This window comes from Hypanus sabinus, chromosome 3 (assembly GCF_030144855.1).
Source record: "Hypanus sabinus isolate sHypSab1 chromosome 3, sHypSab1.hap1, whole genome shotgun sequence".
Lineage (NCBI taxonomy): Eukaryota > Metazoa > Chordata > Chondrichthyes > Myliobatiformes > Dasyatidae > Hypanus > Hypanus sabinus.
Window position 1 is genome coordinate 170217611 of NC_082708.1, and position 21589 is coordinate 170239199.

General features: G+C 41.3%; 1 protein-coding gene and 1 long non-coding RNA gene across 10 annotated transcripts in view; one reads left to right on the forward strand and one right to left on the reverse strand.

Moving 5' to 3' along the window:
- LOC132391906 (uncharacterized) overlaps nucleotides 1-21589 on the reverse strand; it is a 199582-nt gene that overhangs the window by 176306 nt on the left and 1687 nt on the right. For all 4 annotated transcript variants that reach the window (XR_009511383.1, XR_009511382.1, XR_009511381.1 and 1 more), the window contains exon 3: nucleotides 16785-21302. This is a non-coding gene — a long non-coding RNA (uncharacterized LOC132391906). The remainder of the gene's footprint in view (nucleotides 1-16784; nucleotides 21303-21589) is intronic.
- LOC132391901 (leucine zipper putative tumor suppressor 3) overlaps nucleotides 1-21589 on the forward strand; it is a 234527-nt gene that overhangs the window by 87531 nt on the left and 125407 nt on the right. The window lies entirely within an intron of this gene.

The following is a 21589-nucleotide window of genomic DNA, read 5'->3' on the forward strand; positions in this document are numbered from 1 at the left end:
GAGTTGGAGGTTGAGAGTCGACCTGATAGTATGTGAGATTATGAGACAGGCACAGATAGGGGAAATGATTTTGTTTCTAGTTGGAAATACCAAATAGTAGAGGACAGAATTTTAAGGTCAGTGAGAAGTTGAAGGAGATTTATGTGGCCTTCTGCAGATGTTGTATATCCTAAGTAGCACACACAAAATACTGGAGAAACTCAGAAGGTCAGACAGCAACGACATGAAGGAATGAAGAGCTGACATTTTGGACCGAGAGTCTTCAACAGGACTCTGATCAGGATAGATGAAGGATTTCGGCTGAAACATCAGCTCTTTATTCCTTTCTATCAATACCTGGAACTTGTCGGGAAGCTGGTGGAAGATATAATAAAATATTTGAGAGAGACATGAACTGGCAGGAAATTGAAGGATATAGTCTACAGTACATGCAATTTAATATTGGAATTGGAAACAAAGTACAGCAAAATGCTTGTCTTGTGTAGTGATCAAATCATTACACACTGCACTGACTCACACAAGCCTTAATGAGATATTGGTTCATTATTGTCACATGCACCAAAATACACTGAAAAGCTTGTCTTAAATAGATTGAAGCATACACTGTGCATTGAGGTAGAACAAAATAAAACAACAGGATGCAGAATAAAGTATAAAAGCTACAGAGAAAGTGCAATACAGGTAAACAATAAGGTTTAAGACAGCAACGTGTAGTTTGTGAAGTTTAAAGGCCATCTTATCATACAGGAGGTCATTCAGGGGTCTGATAACAGCTGTCTTTGAGCTTGGTGGCATGTGCTTTCAAAGTTTTGTATCTTCTGCCTGATGGGGGAGGGAGAACAGAGAGTGTCCAGGGTGGGTGGGGTCTTTGATTATACTGGCTGTTTACTGAGTCCGTGGAGGGGAGGCTCTATCCACAACTCTCTGCAGTTTCCTGCGGTCAAGTACAAAACTGATTTAAAACTGTTATAGTGGTCAGCACAGACTTTATGGGCTGAAGGGCCTATCCCTATGCTGTACAGTTCTAAGTTCTATTGACTCTGTCCTTCTCCTCCACCAGAGCTGCCCCTTGTCATTTGTTTTCTTCATTTATCGGACTTTTTTCAACTTGATGTTTCAGAATCCCCACCACCCCTTTGATTTTTTTTACTCTCTCTTTATCCTGTTAAATTTAAGTTTTTCATTAATCAATTTTTTGGGATTCTAGGTGCTATTGGGCATCTCATATTTATTGTCCATTTCCGATTAACCTGGAACAGAATCAGAATCAGGTTTAATATCACTGACGTATGTCGTGAAATTTGTTGTTCAGCGGCAGCAGTACATTGCAATACACAAAAACCTATAAGTTTCAATAAGAGATATATATTATATGTAATATAGATATAAATTAAATTAATTAAGTAGTACAAAATGAGAGCTAAATTAGGTAGTTTTCAAGGGTTGGTTCATTGTCCCTTCTGAAATCTGATGGTAGAGGGGAAGAAGCTGTTACTAAAACGTTGAGCGTGTGTCTTCGGTCTCCTGTACCTCCTCTCTGATTATAGTAATCTAAGAGGGCATATCCTTGGTGCTGGGGGTCTTTAGTGATGGATGCCAGCTTTTTGAATCATCACCTTCTGAACATGTCATCGATGCTGGAGAGTCTAGTGGCCATGATGGAGCTGAATGAGTTTTCAACCCTCTGCATCTTTTTGCAAGTCTGTGCACAGTGGCCCCTCCATACCAGATGGTGATGCAACCACATCGAGTGCTCATTTCGAATGGGTGTTTTGGAGACAATATAAGAATCAATCACAATGGTTGTCTGCAGTCACATTATATGGACTGTGCAGTCACACCACATAAGGATATCAGATTTCCTGATGAAAGGTAGTGAACCCAACAGATTTTTTATGACAGGCCAAAGGCTTTGTATTCATCACTCCTAATGACAATTTTTAAAGGGTAATTGGAGATTATTAATACCTTGCTATTGGCATCCATCTTGTGATCTGAATATCTATTGTTGCTTTCATGGGATGAGGGGATGAAAATTGAAGGGTTTGACTTGTGGCTTGAATCCACCTTTAGGATTATAGTCTCCTGATCTGGATCTCTTCTCTGTTTCAGACTGAGATAATAACAAATATCTTCACTTGGACAGTTGAAAGTTCTTGGATGATTGTTGGGGGGTTGCTAGTCATAGATGATGTCCAAACATGAGATCCACAGATGCTTGGAAGTTAAAGACCATAAGTCATAGGACCAGAATTAGGCCATTTGGCCTGTTGAGTCTGCTCAACCATTCAATCATGGCTGACTTATTATCCCTCTCAACCCCATTCTCCTGCCCTTTCCCCATGACCTTTGATGCTCTTACTAATCAAGAACCAATCAACTTCTGCTTTAAAAAGGACCTTGCCTCCGCTGCTGTGCCAGTGAATTCCACAGATTCACCACTCTCTAGTGAAAGAAATCTCTCCTCATCTCTGTTCCAAAGGGACATTTTTTTTATTCTGAGGCTGTGCCCTCTAAAACTTCCACCCCCACTATAGAAAACATTCACTCCATGTTCACTTTGCCTAGGCCTTTCAATATTCAAAGAAATCACCTGCTCATTCTTCTGAACTCTAGTGAGTACAGGCCAGAGCCATCAAGTGCTACTCATATGTTAACCACCTTTCATTCCCAGGGTAATGCTCATGAACCTCCTCTGGTCCCTCTCCAATGCCAACACATCGTTTCTTCGATAAGGGTCCAAAACAGCTCACAATACTCAGGGCTCAGAAGCCATTGTAACTGAGCATAAAACTGAATGAGATAGGGGATTAGGCATGACCTCACTGATTTAGCAGATTTAAGAAGTAATTTGCCTTCTCCTACTTCAAATTCAGGTCATTAGGATATTAATTAAACTCCCTCCAAACTCATCATTTCTTTCCTGAAGGCCAATGTCTAAAGCTGAAAGCAGCACAACAATGGAGTCCAACCAATGGTTTGTGAAACCAAATCTCCCATTCCTCATGTTTGGGATAAAGTACTGAGAAAGAGAATCCTACACTTCTGTGCACCAAATTGCTAAAATAACATGCAGTTTATACTCAGGCTAGAAACTTTAAAAACAAAATTCACTGATTACTGGAGAGATATTTGCTGCGCTTCAAACCATGGATGTCTCTTTTGAATTTGGAAATGCTTGAAAAACCCTCACCTGTACACCTGTGGTATTTTTACTGCATTTTGATACCCTCAGGTAAAACAGTCAGTCAAGAAGAGTTCTTAATCTTAAGTGTATTATCTTCACTATCATGAGTATTTTTCAGTAATAACTTCTATTAATTTATTTTCGGATTTATTTGCTTCATTGGTATTTTCCAGCTCACCTGCTATGAAAATGCTATTGAATTACCATTTAACAGGAGCATTACAAATACAGTGTGTGTCACAAATAATAGGTCCACACTGTTGCAGTCATTTGATTACCAGAATTTTGTTTTGGAGGCAATTATGCTGTGTCTGAATATTAAGAAAAACTAATAAGAATAATGTTCATTTTAATATATTCAATAAAGTTGTCAAATGAGCATGCTTAAGATAGCATAATGCAATGTATAAATACTAATTCTACCGAATAAAGCTATTTATTTCAAATTCCCTACCAGCAAAGGCATTAATAATTCTCCACATTATCAGACTCGCCTCCTCTGTCAGTCACAGTAATTGGTTTATTCTTTCCTAGGTAATTACATATACAATGTTTTGGTGCCCTGGTATTAAATCAGATGTCCAAGGATTTCATCCTGACATGTAACGGAATCTATTTTGTATTCTCCCACTCTTGACAGACATTTACATTTGCAGAATTGAAACTATTTAAGCTGTTCCTCTGCAAAGTGAAATGAAGCCTTTAAAATGAATTGATATGAGCACCCATATATTAATAAATGTTCTTTATAGCTGCCATTTTGATTGATGGCCAATAACTTTCACTAAAGGGAAGTATTCTTCCATGAGAGAAAAAAAATCAAAGTATATCCTTCTTCTTCTTGTTCTTTGTTGGTAAAGTGAAGATTTTCGTGCTTGTGAAGCTAAATTGCAAAGGGTGATAGAAACCGAACTTTACGCAGGTTTCTGTGAGTATTAGCATCATCAGCCCAATGCAGTCTCAGGAGATTAATATCATTACCCATGTGAGATAGTGGCTAGGAAAGCAATGCTCAAGCCTATTAAGGAATGAGTCTATTTGCCTGATATTGATCAAATGTCTATAGACCCACTGGTTTACAGAGCTGCTATATCCTGTTCTCCAATGCATTGTCACTGTAACCAGAATTTATTAAAGGAGCAGTGTCTTGGGAACAAAGTGAGAGGGGAATGATTCTTCTTTCGATGATGTAATGGCTAAGCAGTGTGAGTTACATCACTGTGCTTGAACAAAGGGAGATTTGCTAAATTCTTACCATAAAGGAGAGGAGAGTGTGGATTGAGACAGAGACTGGAAGGTGAAGAATGAATGTACAAGGGGTTTCAAATGCAGGAGTGTGATAAGTAAGGAGGGCAAAACTTGGAATCAAATATGGGAGTGGTGATAGACAAGGCAAATCAGTTCTGGGGAGGCAATTAAACAGTATATTGGGAGAAGTGGGAGTGGGGTTTTTTTTTCCCGAAAATCAGGTTGGATCAGAAGGGCACAGAGACTGTGGGATATTGGGAAATGGAAAACACGATGTTCATACCATTGTAATGAAGTCCATTTGAAGCACAGTGACTCATAATGGAGTAGGGAAATTTTACCAGCATGTTGCCAGGGTTTGAGTACCTGAGTTATAGAGAGAAGTTGAATAGGTTAGGACTTTATTTCCCAGAGTGTATGAGAAGGAAGGGAGATTTTATAGAGGTGTACAGAATTATGAGGGGTATCGAGAGGGTAAATTCAAGCAGACTGTTTGCACTGAGTCTGGGTGAGACCAGAACTAGAGGTCATGGCTTAAGGGTGAAAGGTGAAATGTTTAAGAGGAAGCTCACGGGAGTGAGAATGTGGAACAAGCTGCCAGTGGAAGTGTTAGATGCGGGTTTGAATTGAAGATTTAAGAAAAAATTGTATAGGTACATGGATGGGGAGGGATATGGAAGGTTATGGTCTGGGTGCAGGTCAATGGGACTAGGCAGAATAATGCTTTGGCATGGACTAGATGGGCTGAAGGGCTTGTTTCTGTGCTGTATTGTGCTATGACACTATAAGTCACCACAACCATTTGCATACAAAGGAATGATGTTTTTAATAAGATGTGGTGGTATTGGCCATGATACTATAGATTAATAAAAATCAATTTAAATCCCTCTCTGTTTCTGGAAGCAGTATCGTCTTAACTGGGGTGACAATGACTGTTTGAGTAACCTCATTATGATAGACTTTAGCAAGGTCCTTGGCGTGATTCCACATGGAAGGCTGAGCCACATGGTTAGAGCCTATGGGACACATGGCAAGTTGGCAAATTGGATCAACATTAGTTTAGTGATTAGAGGCAGAGACAGATGGTGGAGGATCGTTGTTGTAGTTGGAAGACCAAGGCCAGTGGTTTATCACAGAGCAGTGCTGGAATCCTTACTTTTTGTTGTATACATTAATGATGTGGATATGAATTTTGTGGCTATGAAGTTCCTGAGGATTGGAGGGTGGCTAATGTAACCCCACTTTTTAAAAAAGGAGGGAGAGAGAAACCGGGGAATTATTGACCGGTTAGTCTGACATCGGTGGTGGGGAAAATGCTAGAGTCGGTTATCAAAGATGTGATAACAGCACACTTGGAAAGAGGTGAAATCATTGGACAAAGTCAGCATGGATTTGTGAAAGGAAAATCATGTCTGACGAATCTTATAGAATTTTTTGAAGATATAACTAGTAGAGTGGATAGGGGAGAGCCAGTGGATGTGGTATATTTAGATTTACAAAAGGCTTTTGACAAGGTCCCACACAGGAGATTAGTGTGCAAACTTAAAGCACACAGTATTGGGGGTATGGTATTGATGTGGATAGAGAATTGGTTGGCAGACAGGAAGCAAAGAGTGGGAATAAACGGGACCTTTTCAGAATGGCAGGCAGTGACTAGTGGGGTACCGCAAGGCTCAGTGCTGGGACCCCAGTTGTTTACAACATATATTAATGATTTAGACGAGGGAATTAAATGCAGCATCTCCATGTTTGGGGAAGACACGAAGCTGGGCGGTGGTGTTAGCTGTGAGGAGGATGCAGGGTGACTTGGATAGGTTAGGTGAATGGGCAAATTCATAGCAGATGCAATTTAATGAGTTTAAATGTGAGGTTATCCACTTTGTTTGCAAGAACAGGAAAACAGATTATTATCTGAACGGTGGCCAATTAGGAAAAGGGGAGGTGCAACGAGACCTGGGTGTCATTGTACACCAGTCATTGAAGGTGGGCATGCAGGTACAGCAGGCGGTGAAAAAGGCAAATGGTATGTTGGCATTCATAGCAAAAGGAGTTGAGTACAGGAGTAGGGAGGTTCTACTGCAGTTGTACAAGACCTTAGTGAGACCGCACCTGGAGTATTGTGTGCAGTTTTGGTCCCCTAATCTGAGGGAAGACATTCTTGCCATAGAGGGAATACAAAGAAGGTTCACCAGATTGATTCCTGGGATGGCAGGACTTTCATATGAAGAAAGACTGGATCGACTAGGCTTATACTCACTGGAATTTAGAAGATTGAGGGGGGATCTTATTGAAACGTATAAAATTCTAAAGGGATTGGACAGGCTAGATGCAGGAAGATTGTTTCCGATGTTGGGGAAGTCCAGAACGAGGGGTCACAGTTTAAGGATGAAGGGGAAGCCTTTTAGGACCGAGATGAGGAAAAACTTCTTCACACAGAGAGTAGTGAATCTGTGGAATTCTCTCCCACAAGAAGCAGTTGAGGCCGGTTCATTAGCTATATTTAAGAGGAAGTTAGATATGGCCCTTGTGGCTAAAGGGATCAGGGGGTATGGAGAGAAAGCAGGTGCAAGGTTCTGAGTTGGATGATCAGCCATGATCATACTGAATGGCAGTGCAGGCTCGAAGGGCCAAATGGCCTACTCCTGCACCTATTTTCTATGTTTCTATGAATTTAGACAGTATGATTAAGGTGTCTCAGAAATTGCCGTTGTTATTGAAAGTGGGGAGGATAGTCTCAGGAAGATAATGATCATTTGGAGAATGGGTAGAAAAATGGCAATTGGAATTTAACGCACCACCACTGAGCACATCTACAAGGAGCGCTGCTACAAAAAAGCAACATTCATTAATAAGGACCCCCACCATCCAGGCCATGCTCTCTCTTCCTGCTGCAGCCATTGGGAAGGAGGTACAGGAGCCTTAGGTCCTACGCCACCAGGTTCAAGAGCAGTTATTACCCTTCAACCGTCAGGCTCCTGAACCAACATGGATAGCTTCAACTCTGAACTCATTTTCAAGGACTCTGCAAATTGTGTTCTCAATATTATCTGTTTACTTATTATTGCTATTTGTTGTTTTGCACACCAATTGCTTGTCAGCCTGTTGTATTTCTTTGCTCTATAGCGAATGCCTGCAAGAAAATGAATATCAGGGTAGTATATGGTCACATATATGTACTTTGATAGTGATTTGCTTTGAGCTTTGAACTTTGACTAATAAGGGCCAGACATACAGTACACATTGAGGTACAGTAATCCTTGAAGATGGCAGCACAGGTAGATAAGGTTGTGCAGAAGTTCTACAGGGTATTAACCTTTATTAGCCAGAACACAGTACAGTTTCATAGACATTGAAGTTCTGGTCATTCCGCTATAGGAAGGATGCAATTACACTGGAGATTCAAAGGAGATTCATGAGGATGTTGCCTATGATGAGGAGAGACTGGATAGGCTGTAACACGAGGTTCTGCAGATGCTGAAAATCTGAGATAGCACACATAAAAACCTGGAGGTACTCAGCAAGTCAGGTCTCAGCCTAAAACATTGACAGTTTATTCCTTTTCATAGATGCTGCTGATTAGCTGAGTTTCTCCAGCATTTTGTGTGTGTTACATAGAAACATAGAAAACCTACAGCACAATACAAGCCCTTTGGCTCACATTGCTGTGCCGAACATGTACTTACTTTAGAAATTACCTAGGGTTACCTATAGCCCTCTATTTTTCTAAGCTTTAAGAGTGTCTTAAAAGACCTATTATTCCAACTCCACCACTGTTGCCAGCAGCCTATTCCATGCACTCACCACTCTCTGCATAAAAAAACTTACCCCTGACATCTCCTCTGTACCTACTTCTAAGCATCTTAAAACTGTACCCTCTCATGTTAGCCATTTTAGCCCTGGGAAAAAGCCTCTGACTATCCACACAATCAATGCTTCTCATCATCTTCTACACCTCTATCAGGTCACCTCTCATCCTCCATCACTCCAAGGAGAAAAACCCAAGTTAATGCAATCTTTTCTCTTTGGAGGTACGCCCTCCAATCCAGGTAACATCCATGTAAATCTCCTCTGCACCCTTTCTGCAGTTTCTATATCCTTCCTGTAGTGAGGTGACCAGAACTGAGCACGGTATTCCAAGTGGGGTCTGACAAGGCTTCTATATAGCTCTTGAACTCAATACCACAATTGATGAAGGCCAATACACCATATGCCACCTTAACCACAGAGTCAACCTATGTAGCAGCTTTGAGTGTCCTATGGACTCGGACCTCAAGATCCTTCTGATTCTCTGCACTGCCAAGACTCTTACCATTAATATTATATTCTGCCATCATATTTGATCTGTCAAAATGAACCACCTCACACTTACTTGCGTTGAACTCCACCTGCCACTTCTCAGCCCAGTTTTGCATCCTATTGCATTTTGCATTGGATAGACTGGGTTTGCTTTCCTTGGGGATGAGGGGAGTGGACCTTATTGACATGTACAGAATTGTGAGGGACAGAGGCAGAGTAGAAAATAGGAAACTTTTCCTCAGAGCAAAGGTTTTAACAGCTAAAGGACATGTACTTAGAGCAAGGGGAAAAATGCTGAGATGAGATCTAAGGGGGAGCTTCTGAGTGAGCGGTAGAAGTGTTTACACATGATATTTAAGAAGTTCAACAGCCTCTTTGACCAGCAAACACCAATTTTATTTCCATCCACCCGCACACACTTTCCCATCAACCCTCAACCCCCCCCCCCAAGGTTAACCACTCACCTACACACAGGGGGCAATTTACAGTAGCCAATCAGCCTACACACAACACATCTGTAAGATATGGGAGGAAACCAGAGCACTTGGAAAGACCATTCTGTCACAAAGTGAATGTACGTAGAAGGCACTTGAAACCAGGATATAATCTAGAGAGCTTTTGCTGACTCTGTGTGTGTGTGTGTGTGTGTGTGTGTGTGTGTGTGTGTGTGTGTGTGTGTGTGTGTGTGTGTGTGTGTGTGTATGTGTGTGTGTGTATATGTGTGTGTGTGTGTGTGTGTGTGTGTATACTTACATTGTCTTTTAACTGCTTTGTTTAAAGATCAAACGAAATGTTCCATTTATTTAATAATTTTAGTGTAGTTAGCATCCCCTGTCATTTGGGACATGCTCTGTTCTTGCTACTACGAGTGGGTAGGAGGTAAAGGAGCCTTAGGTCCCACACCAGCAGGTTCGGGAACAGTCATTAACCTATAATCATTAGGCTCCTGAACAAGAGTGGATAACTTCACTGATTCCACACCCTATAGACTCACTTTCAAGGACTCTCCAATTCAATATTGTTTATTAATTTTTAAAAATGATTTGCACAATTTGTCTTTTGCACATTGATTGTCAGTCTTTATTAATTCTAGTTTTTCATAAATAGATTTTTTCTTTATTTTCTGGTAAATGCCTGCATAGAAACAAATATCAAGGTAGTTTGTAGTGACATAGACAGTGCATGCAATGGTCACATGATCAGGTACTTTCTGTACTTAATGAAGTGCCCACTGAGTGTATGCTTATGGTCTCATTTAACCATCCACTTCAAGGTTCAATACGTGCATCCAGGGATGTTCTTTTACACACGACTGTTGTAACACGGAGTTATTAGCTTCACTCTCTCAATAACAAGGTGTTTTTGCCCACAGAACTGCCGCTCACTGGCAGTTTTTGTATTTTTTTTTGTTTTGCACACCAGATCAGCAGTTTCTGAGATATTCAAACCACACTGTTTGGCATCTTAGTTAAAGCCACTTAGATCACATTTTGTCTGCATTCTGATGTTTGGTCTGAACAACAACTGAGCCTCTTGACCATGTCTGTATGCTTTTATGCTTTGAGTTGCTGACACATGATTGTCTGATTTGATATTTGCATTAACGGCCAAACAAGGTGATATGGGGCAGATGACCAAAGGCCAGGATCATCTACTGTACTTTAAGGCGAGTCTTTGAAACAGCAAAGAGAGAAGAGAAACTCTATGAGACCAGTTCCCTGCCAGCAAGAGGTGCAACTGCCAAAGATGAAGGAATTAAGTTCAGGGATACTCAGGGGTACCTCACTCCTCCTCTCAACATAATTCCTCACCTCCAAACCTCATATCTCACCCCAATCTCCACACTACACTTACTACTCCCTCCTCCCCTCTTTGTTTGAAACCTCCCCCTCCTTTTACCTCAGCTCCCCTACCCCCTCCAATAACCTCAATCCACTTCTTCTGACCCCAAGCCTTGCCCCAGCTCCAACACCTGCCGGGTACTTACAATCTCCCTGGACCTCCCCCTCTCTGATACTGAGCAGTCAGTCCTCACCTTTGTAGTCCTGCACTGACGCTACCATCCAGAGACCTAATTAGTCCTTGCAGGTGAGGCAAAGGTTCATGTGCATCTCTTCCAACCTTGTCCACTGCACTGGATGCTCCTGATGTGGCCTCCTCTACACTAGCAAGACCAAGTGCATACTCGCCAACCTGTGTTCTGTCCAAAAGGCCATTTGGATCTCCCAGCTACAGACCATTCTAACTTCCCTCCCCATTCCAACTTCCCACCCCATTCCAACTTCCCTCCCCATTCCAACTTCCCTCCCCATTCCAACTTCCCACCCCATTCCAAATTCCCACCCCATTCCAACTTCCCTCCCCATTCCTTCCCTCCCCATTCCAAATTCCCACCCCATTCCAACTTCCCTCCCCATTCCTTCCCTCCCCATTCCAACTTCCCACCCTATTCCAACTTCCCACCCTATTCCAACTTCCCTCCCTATTCCAACTTCCCACCCTATTCCAACTTCCCTCCCTATTCCAACTTCCCTCCCCATTCCAGCTTCCCTCCGCATTCCAGCTTCTCTCCCCATTCCCATGATGAGCTGCGCAATTTTGCCTTTCTCTACTGCCAGGATGATGCTCGAGACAAACTGAAGGAACAATTACTTGTATTCCTCCTTGATAGTCTAGAACCCAGTGGCATGAATATTGAGTTCTCCAATTTTAAATTCCCCCAACCTTTTATTTTCTGCTCCTTTCCCATTCCCCCTTTCTCCCACCCCTCTCCTTGTAGTTATGATCCTCTGATCCTTGGACTTTTGTTTCCTAACCCCTACTGGCTACATCTATACACCACACACAGCTTCTTCCCCAGCCTCCCCCCCCCATCTGTTTCCTACTGTCATTCGAATCTCCCTTCTTCCCTGACGTTTCCCATTCTCAGACTATAGAAATGATCCTTAAAAGAATAGTCTTAATGTTTCCCATTGTCACTTCCGATACTTATCAGAATCCAGAAATGCTGATCCTGTTTATCTCCCATTTTCACTCTCCTTTTCTCCACCTTACTCAATCTGTTACTTTTTCATATTTCCTCTCTCTTTGTCCGCCTTCTCCCCTCCCTGGTACCACCTGCCTGTCATCTTAAACCCCTCCTCAGTTCACCAATCCTCTCCTTCCACTCCCTTTCTCCTCTCTATGCTGGCCATCTCACGTCTCCACTCTCAGTCCTAATGCAGGGTTTCAACTGAAATGCTGACAGTTCCTTTTCTCCCACTCACTTTGACCGGCTAGGTTTTTCCAGCAGATTGCCTGTTGCAGAACTAGTAACTCGAAATTCTGTGTCTCCATTTAATTATTTTTTAAAAGCAATAAGGAAAAGCGTAAAGTTCAAATTTATTATCAAAGTATGTATATGTCACTAAATGGTTTTTGCAGGCATTCACAGTAGAATAAAGAAATACAATAGAATCAATGAAAAAAGAAGACACACTGAGTAAATACAAAAGCAAACACATAATAATAAATAAAATAAGTAATATTGACTGTTTGAGTTGTAGTCCTTGAAAGCGAGTGTGTAGGTGAGAAATCAGTTCAGTGTTGAGGTGGGTAAAGAAGGAAAAGATGAATCTAGTATTGCTTTAGCAGTCAATAATGCTTGAAGATATGGCCTTTTCCTGGGCCTCAACTCACAAGGTAATAACCTGCGTCTGTAGCCAGTCACCTAACATCAGTTTAGACTAGCAGACAGAATGGGGAGGAGGACCATCACTAAGAGCCCCACAAAAGGCAGTCTTACCTCAGCAAAAACAGTTCATTTTCCATTATAAATCAAGAGTGAATACAGGTCAATCAGTCAGGCACATGCTCGAAAACCTCAAAACTATTTATATGTTAATTGCAGAAAAGTGACTGGATTGTAAACGATGAGAGATTTGCATGTATCCGGGCCAAGGTTTTCTTATTTCTTTTGGTTAATGTTCCACAGAAGGAATGCATCAAAGGTTAAAGATTGTCAGAACGCAAACAGCAAGGGAACGCGGTGTTCTATCGGCAGAATTATCTGTGACCGTCTGAAAAGGATGTTGTACTTCTGACAAAGAAGTCTGAGGGTGATTAATGGGCTACATTATAGAGCTGGTGTGCTAAACCCACAGAACGCTTTCCAGAGAGACTTGTTATTTCACTGCTGTCCGTGAATTGTACTTTTAAAGGACAAGTGAATAGGCACAGTTGGGATACAAGCGAAGAACTTCACATATGTAAGATGAAAAAGAAGAAATAAAATAAACTGCTGAGGTGCCATCAATTTTCAATAATCTATATACTGTGGCATATACATATACATGAAGCATACTGACTGGATTATTAACTTTTAACTACGTGAGTTCTCATGTGAGGGAACATTCTGCTGAGATTTTGCTGTTATTTGTGCTTAAAGTAGACCATAAGACCAGAAGATATAAGAGCAGAATTAGGCCATTCAGTCCATTGAGTCTGGTTAATCATTGCTGATTTATTTTTCCCATTAACCCCATTCTCCTACTTTCTCCCTATATCCTACCAGGTGGGAGGCCAGAGTAAGTGGATTTCTGGCACTGAGTCTGGTGCTGTGGCTCAGAAGAGAAGAGAGGTGAAGAGGACTGTGGTGTTGATAGGAGATTCCTTAGTCAGAGGAACAAGACGAGGTTCTGTGGATGGAGTAGAGACACCTGGATGGTTTGTTACCTCCATGGTGCCAGGATCAGGGGTGTCTTGAACTGAGTCCATACCATTCTCGAGGGCAAGGGTGAGCAGCCAGAAGTCTTGGTACATATTGGCATCAGACATAGGTAGACAAGGTGACGAGGTTCTGAAGAGAGATTTCAAGGAGCTAGGTAGAAAGCTGAGGAACAGGACCTCCAGGGTAGTAATCTCTGGATTGCTGCCTGTGCCACGCGCCTATGAGGGTAAGAATAGGATTATTTGGCAGGTGAATGTGTGGCTGAGGAACTGGTGCAGAGGGCAGGGGTTCAGATTTATGGATCATTAGGATCTCCTCTGGGGAAGGTATGATTTGTATAAAAAGGATGGGATACACCTGAACCAGAGGGGTCCAATATCCTTGTGGGCAGCTTGGCTAGAGTTGTTAGGGTGCATTGAAACTAATTTGGTGGGGGGTAGGAGGGAGATAGGAACTGGAGTGATAGATGAAGTAGTTGGTTTACAAGCAGAAGCAATGTGTAATGAGATTGTTAGCAAGGAGAGGCTGATGATAGGGCAAAATTGTAGTCAACAGGATGAGTTGCAATGTAAAAGGCCGACAAAATCAAAAAGAGCAAATACAGGACTAAAGGTGTTATATCTGAATGCTTGCAGTATATGGAATAAAGTTGATAAACTTGTAGCACAGTTAGAGATTGGCAAGTATGATGTTGTAGGCATCACTGAATCATGGCTGAAAGAAGATTATTGTTAGGAGCTTAAATGTCCAAGGATATACATTTTACTGAAGGGATAGGTGGCATTGCTCTGTTGGTAAAAAGTGAAATCAAATCATTAGAAAGAGGTGACATAGGGTCAGCAAATTTTGAATCAATGTGGATAGAGCTAAGGAACTGCAAGAGTAAAAAGACACCGATGGGAGTTGTATACAGAGCCCAAAACAGTAGTAAGGATGCAGTCTCTAAATTACAATGGGCAGTAGAGAATACATGCCAAAAGGGCAATGTCACAGTAGTTAAGGGGGATTTCAACATGCAAGTAGATCGGGAAATTCAGGTTGGTGCAGGATCCCAAGAGGGAAAAATTTCTAGAATACCTAGAAAATGGCTTTTTAGAGCAGCTTGTGGTTGAGCCCACTAGGGGATCAGCTATTTTGGATTGGGTGTTGTGCAAAGAACTGTAATTAGAGAGCTAAAGGTAAAAGAACCCTTAGGGGCAAGAGATCACAATATGATTGAATTCACCCTGAAATTTGAGAAGAATTTTAAAATCAGATGTATCAGTATTTACAGTGGAGTAAAGGGAATTACAGAGGCTTGAGAGAAGAGCTGGCCAGAATTAATTAGAAAAGAACACTGGCAGGGATGATGGCAGAGCAGCAATGGCTGGAATTTTCTGAAATCAATTCGGAAGGCACAGGATATGTACATCCCATAGAGAAAGAGGTATTCAAAAGGACTTAGATTAGGAGAATTGGCAGATGGAATACAGTGTCAGGAATACAGTGTGGTAATGCACTTTGGTAGAAAAATTGAAAGGATTAGCAATTTTCTGAATGGAGAGAAAATACAAAACAACTGAGGCACAAAGGGACTTGTGAGTCCTTGTGTAGGATTCCTTAATGGTTAATTTGCATGTTGAGTCTGTAGTATGAAAGGCAAATGCGATGTTAGCATTAATTTCAAGAGGATTAAAATACACATAAAAACAAGGTTGTAATGCCGATACTGTATAAAGCACCGGGGAGGCCTCACTTGGAGTATTATGAACAGTCGTGGGCCCCTTATCTTAGAAGGAATGTGCTTAAACTGGAGAGGGTTCAAGGGAGGTTCATGAAAATTATCCCAGGATTCAACGGCTTGTCATATGAAGAGCATCTGATAGCTCTGAGAATTCAGACGAATAATGGGAGACCTCATTGAAACCTATTAAATGGTGAACGGCCTTGATAGGGTGGATGTGGAGGGGATGCCTACCTATGGTGGTAGAGTCTCAGACAGAGGACCCAGCCTCAGAATAGAGGGGCAACCCTTTAGAATGGAAATAAGGAATTTCTTTAGCCGAAGGGTGGTGAATCTGCAGAATTCTTTGCCACAGATAGCTGTGAAGGCTAAGTCTTTAGGTATATTTAAGGCAGAGTTTGATAGGTTCTTGATTTGTTGGGGCATGAAGATATATGGGGGGGAGGCAAGAAATTGGAGCTGAGTGGAAAATTGGATCAGCCATGCTGAAATGACAGAGCAGACTTGATGGGTCAAATAGCCTAATTCTACTCCTGTATCTAATGGTCTTTCCTACATAGTCCTCCATTTTTCTTACAATCACCCACCTGAGATACATATCAGGAGTGCTGTATGTGTAGGGTACTTAGCATTGTCAAGGATCCCTCCCATCCATCTACAATCTCTTCAACTCGGACCATCATGGAGAAGGTACTGTAGCAGTAGAACAAGGACTGTTAGGATGGGAAAACAGCTTCTTCTCCCCCGGCTGTAACTCCTGAACTCCCTGCTTCAACCAGGTCTTATCACATATGAAGCACCAGTAATGTTACCCTTTTTACTTTTTGACTTGTGTCATAAATGCCCATTATGGTAAATGTCAACCTTCTGGAATATATATTTTATTATTTGTTAATTTATTTGTGGTAATATTACTTTATGTTTTGTGTGTGTGAGTTATATGTACTGTGTTGTTTACTTTGGTCCAGAGGAACGTTGTCTAGTTTGGCTCTTTACATGTTTACATCTGTATGGCAATACATTTGAACATGAATTTGAAATTGAACTTTCATTCATGTGTGCATCTAAGAGGTTACTTTACTAATTAAATACCTATCACTTTAAATATATCTAATGGCTTGGCCTCCACAGCCACCTGTGGCAACGATGTTTATGATATATCTGCTACAGAGTTATTGTGAAGAGTATTGTCCTGAAGAAGGATCTTGGACCTAAATGTCAACAGTTTATTTATTTTCAGAGATGCTGTCTAACATGCTGAGTTCCTCCAGCATTTTGTGTGTGTTGTTAGTTGAAAGATTTTCTTCTTGCTGTGATTTAGGGAACCAGCATTAAATAAGCCCTCCCCTTCCATTACAGCTACACAAAAATTTAGGTCGTTTGGAAAGGGATTTGAATTTTTTTAAAGCCTTGACATCTAACTAAATTTTAGCCCACTTATTTTGGGGGGCATTAGAAGCTAAGTACCAGTTTTCAAATCGATTTGAAGGAGAAATATTTGAAGGATTTGAATTAATTTAAACATTGATATCTCTAACTTTTGATTAATCCTGCCTCTTTCCCCTTCTCTCTTTTTCTATTAGTAATTTTGGCTCCCCTCTCATCCTTTCACTTCTGCTTACCTGCTCAGCACCTCTCTCTTTCCCATGTCCACTATCTTCTCCTGCCAGGTTCCTCTACTTCAGCCTTTTACCTTTTTCACCATCTACCACCTCCTAGCTTCTCATCTAACTTCCCCCTCACCTGGTTTCACCAATCACCTGCTAGCCTGTACTTCTCTCCCCCCCGCCCCCCCAGCTTCTTATTCTGACCTCTTCTCCTTTCCTTTCCAGTCCTGTTGAAGGGTTGGCCTGAAATGTCGACTCTTTATTTGTCGAATATTCCTCTCCTTAGATGCTGCTTGACCTGCTGAGTTCCTCCAGCATTTTGTGTGTGTTGCTCTGAAGGGGAAAGGTTTGTGTGGAGATAAAGAACAGGGATAGGGGAAACATTTTCATTCAAGTTGAAGGAAATGGTTATTGGTAGTCAGTACTTAATATCGATAACTGAAAGTGGTGGTGAGTGGGGCGTTTTGCAGTCCTCTTTGTGATGATTATCTGTTTGGTGGAAACAGATGAGGTTTAGACCCAGAAATGATGTAGAAATAGCAATATATTCCCAGGTCAGTAGGGTAAACCACCTGCTGTTTCATGCCATTGTTGGTATTGTTCTTCTAGATGAGAGAATTCGCATTGTGGGTTTTGTCTTCCACAAAGGACCCTCATGATCTGGGACATGCCCTCTTCTTGTTACCACCATGGGGGAGAAGTACTGGAGCATGAAGACTCACACTCAATAATCCAGATACAATTTCTTTCCCTCCACCATCATATTTCTGGTCAACGAACCCTGGACATGACCTCATTATTCCCTTCTTTACATTATTTACTTAATTTTATACCTTTTCACCGTACTGCTGCCACAGAGCAACAGGTTTCACATAAACTGGATTCTGATTCTGACGGGATGGGTTTGAGTTGTATGTGTACACTATAATCAGGAGACCTTAACCCTGTGAAGCTAGTAAACAACTCCAGTGATTGGGCAATGCATTGTACTGTTTGAAACCATTTCTAAAGGGAAATACTGCACCACAAACTTAGATCCCACAAGTATCCATTTCTTTTTTCAACTTCACCTTTATTTGCTTTACTTTGGCCAAAGCAAGAAGCAAAACAGTACTTCAAAGTAAATTTATTCTCGAAGTATGTATATGTCAACTCTGCCATGGGGGGTGGGGTCTCAAGACTGGTAGCAAAAGGAGGAGGAGCATTCACAGTAGGTGCAGAGAAACACAATAGAATCAGTGAAAAACTACACAGAAACAAAGAATAAACCCCCAAATAATAAATAAATAAATGATCTTCTGAATATGGGCTGCAGAGTCCTTGAGAGTGAGTCCATAGTTTATGGAAACTGAACTTGGAAATGACACAGAGTGGTTCCGTCTTAAAGAGACACTCCCTTCACAAAAAACAATTGAGAATGTTTTCTTTTGTAACACCTCCAAAACACAAGTTTCATTAGCAACACTCAATGTGTGAAATAATAAAGAAGGTGAAAAGTCTTCTCTTTACTCTCCAGGTAGTGTCTAAGGAACAGTTATTTTTAAACATCGTGTCTGACAGCTTTGGAAAAAACACGGTCCTGGAAGGTGAACCATTGCTCGTCAGTCAAGTCAGTACTTTGGTTTTCATATTTGCTTGCACAGATATGGTGTACAGCATCATATTAATCTCATTGTACTGGTCTTTAGAAACTGAAGCAGAACAAAACCATATTCTCATGATCAACATCTGGTCACTTGTCCTTTCAGAGTTATTTGCATTTTGTTGAAGGTCATTGTGGTTCCCCAGAAGGCCTGCCCTTTAACTACTATTTTTACACAAACATCTTCCCCGTATCAGTCACCCCACACCTCAGTTTCACACAAAAGACTGCTCAGTTTAAAGTGAAGCTCTTAACATAAATCATTGCTCCCGATTCCTGTATCTTGTGTAGTTACAGCAAAGCTGTCACACTGAAAAGCTATGCAATTCAACAATGTGGCTGCCAGGTTTGTTATAAAATAATTTTCCTCGTAGATAATTACAGATAATGAATGCCATATTATTATGACAAATATTATTTGTTGTTATACTGCAGCCAGTTAAAATGAGTTACTGTTGAGTTACCTGACGGAAATTGGGAAATCGCTTCTGCACCCTCCGCCACAAGCGGGACTTCTCGGTGGCCAAACATTTTAATTTTGATTCCAATTCCCAATCTTATGATTTGATTCATGGTCTCCTCTTGGGCCGAGATGAGGCCACCCTCAGTGGAGGAGCCACACCTTGTTTTCTGTCTGGGTGACTTCCAACCTGATGGCATGAATATTGATTTCTCCTTCCGGTGAACAAATTTCACCCCCACCTTCCTCTATTCCCCACTCTTGACCTTTCACTTTTTCCCACCTGCCTATTACTTCCCCCTCCCCCATCTGCCCCCCACCCCCGGGTCCCCTCCTCATTTCCTTTGTCCTATTGTCCACTCTCCTCTCCTATCAGATTCTTTCTTTTCCAGCCATTGACCTATCCCCCCCCCCCCCCCCCACTCTGTGGCTTCACCTGTCACCTTCCAGCTGGTCTCTTTCCTGCCACCTTTTTATTCTGGTATCTCCCCGCCTTCCTTCTCAGTCCTGAGGAAGGGTCTTGGCCCAAAGCGTCGATTGTTTGATCGATGCTGCCTGACCTGCTGAGTTCCTCCGGCGTACTGTGTGTGTTACAGCTGAGTTCGTGTTTAACCATCTGGCAGCTTGTCAAGAGGATTTCCACGCAAAATTTAATGTCATCACACATCATAAAAACCTCAAACTACTCTTTTATGAGAGCAAAGATGATCGCCTGTATATGGTCATCTGGATATTTCCTTTAAGTTAGTTCCAAGAAAACAAAACTGAAAGATTTAACAAGGTAAGTAACCACATAATTTTGTCCAAAACAAAAAAACAAACTCAGCTATCTAAACCCCTTTAAATCTTTCAAAACTATTTTCATTCTTTAATCAAATTACCTTCCCTTGTAACTTATGTCTTTCACCTTGGTGTATAACAAAAATATTTGCTTAACCACCTACCTAACTCTAAATTATTTACTGTTTAACTTTCCTGTCCTGGTATATCAAACTTCATGATTTAGAGGTTATTTGAGTTACTATTGCCTTCCTGCCAGCTTGAACCAGTCTATCTGTTCTTCTATGACTTCTCTTGTGAAAAGGGCATTTTTGCCTACAGAACTGCCGTTTACTGCATGTTTTATGTGTTACGCACCATCCTCTATAAATACTTGTTGTGCGTGAAAATCCCAGGAGATCAGCAGTTTCTTAGATACTCAAACCACCCTGCCTGGCACCAACAATTATTTCATAGTCAAAGTCACTTAGATCATAATTCTTCCTCATTCCGATATTTGGTCTGAACAACAACTGAAACTCTTCACCATGTCTGTATGTTTTTATGTATTGACTTGCTGCCATGTGATTGGTTGATTAGATGCTTGCGTTAATCAGCACAAATAATAATAAAGTGGCCACTGAGTCCATATTCAAGTATTTTTAAGAGGTGTCTCATGTTTGTTATGACATTCAAGGAGGCTACTTGGCTCATCAAGCCTATGTTTGCTCTAAGAATAAACTCAACATTTCCCTCACTTATTTCACACATGGCCATCAATTATCCTCTTCATCCTGATTCTACTACCACTTTCTTGCACTGGGTCAATTTATAGTAACCTAGAAACTTGCAACCTATAGATGAGTGATGGAGGGTACATTGACTGGCTGCATCGCAGTCTGGTATGGAAACACCAATGCCATTGAACGGAAAATCCTACAAAAGTAGTGGATGCCACCATTACAGGTAAAGCCCTTCTCACTATTGAGCACACCTACATGAAATGTTGTCACAGGAAAGCAGCATCCATCATCAGGAACCCCCACCACCCAGGACTTGCTCTCTTCTCACTGCTGCCATCAGGAAGAAGGTACAGGAGTCTCAGGACTGAACTACCAGGTTCAGAAACAATTATGACCCCTCAACCATCAGGCTGTTGAACCAGAGGAGATAATTTCACTCAACTTCACTTGCCCTATCATCAAAATATTCCCAAAACCGACGGACTCACTTTCAAGGACTCTTCATTTCACGTTCTCGATATTTATCACTCATTTATTTATTATTATTATTTCTTTTCTTGTATTTGCATAGTTTTTAGAATTCTGCACTCCGGTTGAATGCCCTAGTTGGTGATCTTCATTGAGTCTGTTGTAGTTATTATTCTTTAGATTTGTTAAACATGCCCACAAGAAAATAAGTCTCCAGGTTGTATGCAGTGATGTATATGTATATGTACGTTGATAATAAAATTTACTTTGAACTTTGAATTAGCCTACCAGCCTTCACATGTTTGGCATTGGAGGTAGGCACATGCAGTAACGGGGAGAGCATGCAAACTCCAAGTTACATTTATTATCAAAGTACACAACTCTGAAATTCTTCTTCTCCAGATAGCCACGAAAACACGAAAGAACCACAGCACGACCATCAGCTCCCTAAACCCTCTTCCCTGCACAAAACAAAAGAACAAAAATGTAACAGACACATTGACCCCCAAATCCCCCTCCCTCACACACAAAAAACCAACAAAGATCAAGTGGAAAGACACAGAATCTGAAAAAACGTAAGACTGGTAAATCATTTGGACTATAAATCTATAGTCTAAACCCATATCCAAAACACAGAAAACCTGGGTAATGTTTTACGGGCACAGCACAGGTCTTTCCCTCTCCAGAGTGAGTGATCTCACCAGTGATCAAAAGGCAGGCTCCCATCTCTGTAGCAGAGTGATTTCAC